At 39.8% G+C, this 4,606-nt stretch overlaps 1 protein-coding gene across 1 annotated transcript in view; it reads left to right on the forward strand.

Moving 5' to 3' along the window:
* The first annotated feature begins 4,216 nt into the window (after positions 1-4,216).
* The window catches only part of Idnk (IDNK gluconokinase), a 19,101-nt gene continuing 18,711 nt past the window's right edge, over positions 4,217-4,606 (forward strand). Inside the window, exon 1 of the mRNA XM_010632906.3 lies at positions 4,217-4,308. The gene's annotated coding sequence lies outside the window, so the exon portion shown is untranslated. The remainder of the gene's footprint in view (positions 4,309-4,606) is intronic.

Raw genomic sequence — 4,606 nt, forward strand, 5'->3', positions numbered from 1 at the left:
ATCAATTTTTGTATGTTGACCTTGTATCCAGCTACACTACTGAATCTGTCAATTAAGTGTAGAAGTCTTTTGGTGGAGATTTTTGGGTCTAATTAAAGTATCATGTCATCAGCAAATAATGACAGTTTAACTTCTTCCTTTTCTATCTTTTGCTTTTATTTCTTTCTCTTGTCTCATTGCTGTGGCTAATGTTTCCAAAACTATATTGAACAGGAGTGATGATAGTGGACATCCTTGTCAGGTTCCTGATTTTCATGTGAAAGTGTTCAGTTTTTGATAATTTAGTATGATATTGGCTGTTGGTTTTTCATAGATAGCCTTTATCAGGTTGAGATAAAGACCATCTATTCTAATTTTCTACAAGGTTGTTTCAAGAATGATTGTTGAATTTTATCAAATGATTTTTCTGCATCTACTGAGATGATCATATGTTTTTGTCTTTAACTCTATTAATATAATGTATTACATTTATTGGTTTATGTATGTTGAACCATCCTGGAATCCCTGGGATAAGTCCAACTTGGTCAGAGTGTATGATCTTCTTGATGACCCTCTATATTCTGATTGTCAGTATCTTACTGAGGATTTTTGCATCTATGTTCATTAGGGAGATTGGCCTGTAGTTCTCTTTCTTGGTTGAGACTTCCCCTGGTTTTGGAATCAAAGTAACACTTGCTTCTTGGAATGAATTTGGGAGTATTGCTTTCCTTTCAATTTCACTGAAAAGTTTCAAAAGTAGCGGCAATAGTTCTTTTCTAAATGTCTTATAGAATCCAGCAGAGAAGACATCAGGACCTGGGCTTTTCTTTGTTAGTAATGTTTTAATTACATTTTCAATTTCACCAATTGTAATTGGTGTGTTTAGAATTTTTATATTTTCTTCGTTCAACTTTAGAAGTTCATATGCATCTAGGAATATGTCCATTTCGTCTTTGTTTTCCATTTTATTTGAGTACAGGTTCTTGAAGCAGATATTGATGATCCTCTGGATTTCTGCTGGATGTGTTGTAACTTCACCTTTTTCATTCCTAATTGCATGGATTTGAGCGTTTTCTTTCCTTTCTTGATAAAGTTGGCTAAGGGTTTATCAATTTTATTTATTTATTTTTCATAAACCAACTCTCCAATTTGTTGATTTTTTGTATGGTTCTCTTAGTTTCCATTCCATTGATTTCTGCTCTGATCTTTATAATTTCCTCCCTTGTACAAGCTTTGAGCTTGTCCTGCTCTTTTTTCTAGAAGTTTAAGATTCAGCATTAGGTTGTTTATTTGAGCTTGCTCTGTTTGTCTAGTATGGAAATTTACTACTATAAATTTCCCTCATAGAACTGCCTTCATTGTGTCCCACAGATTCTTGTATGTTGTATTGGCATTCTCACTTATTTGTAAAAACCATCTAATTTCTTATTAAATTTCCTCTGTGACCCATTGGTTGTTCAGAAGAGTGTTATTCAATTTCCATATGTTTGTGAAGTTCTTGCAGTTTCTTTTGCTATTAATCTCCAGTTTAAGTGGACTGTGGTCTGGTAATATACAGGGGATAACTTCAACTACTTTGCTTTTACTTAAACATGTTCTGTGAGCTAGTATATGGTCTATTTTGGAGAATGATCCATGTGCAGCCAAAAAGAATGTATATTCTGATTTTGTGGTGCAGAACATTCTGCCAAAGTCTATTAAATCCATTTGTTCAAAAGCTTGGTTCAGTTCACATATTTTGTTATTGATTTTTTTGTCTAGATGATCGGTCTATTTGTGATAGTAGTGTATGGAGGTCCCCCACTACAATTGTATCGGTGCTTATTTGGTTTTTCATGTCCCTTGATATTTGTTTTGTCTAGTTGGGGGCATTAGTATTTGGTGCATATATATTTATGATTGTCCTCTCTTCCTCTTGGATATTTCCCTTTACAAGGATGTAGTAGCCTTCTTTATCTCTCTTAATTAGTTTTGGTTTGAAATCTACTCTGCAAGTAACATAGCTATCTCTGCTTATTTTGGGGTTCTTGTCACAGGGAGAACTGTTTTCCATCCTTTAACTTTCAGTCTATGAGTTTATTTTGAACTAGGTGCATTTCTTGTATACAGCATATTGTTGGATTGTGCATCTTAATCCATTCTCCCAGTCTATTTCTTTTGATTGGTGAATTGAGGTCATTAACATTGATGGTTATAACTGACAAGTATTGACTTACCATCATAATGTTATATTCCTGTTTTTGGCTCTTTTTTTCACCCTCTCCCTTTAATTTCTTGCTTTGTCAGCTGGATTTTCTCTGTTGAGCCTCATGAAGTTATGATCTTCATTGCCTTTTTCTAGGATATTGTTTAGAATTGTCTGAAATGCTGGTTTGGTATTCATGAAGTTTCTCAGGTGTTTTTTGTCATGGAAGTATCTTATTTCCCCTTCAATTCTGAAAGACAGTTTTGCAGGATACATCAGTCTAGGTTGGAGGTTATTTTCTTCTAGGGCTTGAAATACCTCACTCCAGTCTCTTCTTGACCTGAGGGTTTGGGTTGAAATGTCTGCTGCGATTCTGATGGGTTGTCCTTTGCATGTGATTTGTTTCTTTTCTCTAACTGCTCGTAGTATTTTGTTCTTCTGTTGGATTTCTGGGATCTTGATTATTACATGCCTACGTATAGATTTTTTTTTTTATCATGGCTACTTGGAGTCCTGTATGCCTCATTTATCTGTATGTCAACTTCTTTTGCTCTGTTTGGGGTGTTTTCTGTCACTAATTATGTGAACGGTATTTTTTTATGTCACTTGTACTTTCTCCTGCTTTTTCACGGACTCCTATCAGTCTTATGTTATTCTTCTTGCATCATCTAGGAGCTGTTGGATTGCTTTCTCACATTCCCTTACTTTTTTAGGAGCTCCTTCTTTTCAGGGTCACTTACCACCATCCTGTCTTCTACATCTGATAGTCTGTCTTCAGATTGGCTCAGTCTGTTATGTATACTTCCAAAAAACCGCGCATACTCTCCTGAGCCTGGGATTGATTAGGATTTGGTAAACAGGAAGTAACAGCAAGAAGCTGTGTTCACTGGGGATACTTGGTACAGTAGACAGAACCTAATTTCAGCCTCAGAGTTGCCCAATAGTATCATCCCCGATGCCCTGAGACTACAGAACCGGTGGACTGCACTCTCTGGAAAGCAAAACTGGGATTCAGCTCTTAGGGCATGCCGTAGGGTCTGCAGCACAGGAAGCGGGCACAGAGCCTCTCCCTTGTCAGTCTGGAAACATTTTCCATCATTCTCCTCTCGGCTCTGTTCTAGGAGATTGGCAGTTCTCTGACCTCCAGTTGAGGGTGGCCAGTGGGGTTTGGCCACTAGCAGAAGAGAGAGGGAAGACAAGAGCAATGGAGAGAAAGTCATTTATTCACCTGCTTTTCTTCCTGGTGGGTCAACAGGAGAGTCCGCTGCTCATCCTATTAGACACGTCTTACACGGAGCACTAGGGACAGTTTCCACTCACCCTCACGTCCCACCTTTCTCTCTTTCCACCCCAGCAAGGCCCCCATGCCTTTCCTGGTTACAAAGACTAGGACACAGCCTTTTGTCTCTCTCTGCCACTACCGTGAGTACTAGAGAGTAAGTGAGGTCCTTGGGTATAACTTGGGAGAGAGGCAGTAAGAAGAACCAGACTTTCTGCTAATTATTCTGATCTGACCATTGAGAGAAACATGAAATTATTATTATTATTAATTATTATTATTTTTGCCCTGAGCTGGTAAAACAGCCCAAGTCACAGAACTTGCTGCATATCTATTCCTCTCGATGGGAGTACCCACAGAGTAACTAATATTCCTTTTGCAGTGATATTAATATTATGTCAACCTGCAGATGGCTGACGTTCAGAGAATGTTTATTGACCCTAACCGATCTGTAAGACCTGTCTCCTGGCTTCGATTTTTCCACCTGCACAACCTCTGCCAGACTAAAATCTCACCCATTGAGGCTAAGCACAAAAAAATAAGTCAGGGCAGGGATAATTGAAATGGTCACTAAATAAATGCTTTTCTCTCTCCTTAACTGTTTTCTAGGACAGAGAGTAATCAGAATTTGGTAAACAGGTGGTGGTGCAAGATGTCGCGGAAGTACTTTTAACCAATATACTAAATGATGCACAATTAAGACCTACTTCTAGGCAGATGGGCCCTGCAGAGGGTGCTCCTCCTTTGGAGTGATTTACCCTCCAAGAGCCAGGTGGGAGAGCAGAGGCAGGAAGTGCGCTGCTGCGGTGAACTCCACATCCGACCCAAAGGACACCGCCACCTGTTCCCGTGAGGAAAGGCCAAGGTACAAATGCTGCGTGCAGCACGATCTGTTTCGTGACAAGGTCACACTCGTCTACACGAGATGTGGAGCATTTGGGGAAGAGGTGCTCATTGCCTCCTGGTGTGGGAATTTGGTGGGTTTTTCTGTTTGGGGTTTTTGTTTTTTACAAGCACATATTTATAAATGAATGACTGGGCTCTAGATAGCCAGAGAGGGGCCCGCGGCGGGCGCAGGTTGGGAAATCCTTCCTGTCCCCAGGAACTAGCGGACCCCGAGAGGGCGCGCAGGCGAGGGCTCGGGGCGGGGACTCGGTCCTGGG

This window comes from Fukomys damarensis, unplaced genomic scaffold (genome assembly GCF_012274545.1).
Source record: "Fukomys damarensis isolate Sample0158 unplaced genomic scaffold, DMR_v1.0_HiC HiC_scaffold_4, whole genome shotgun sequence".
Classification (NCBI taxonomy): Eukaryota; Metazoa; Chordata; class Mammalia; order Rodentia; family Bathyergidae; genus Fukomys; species Fukomys damarensis.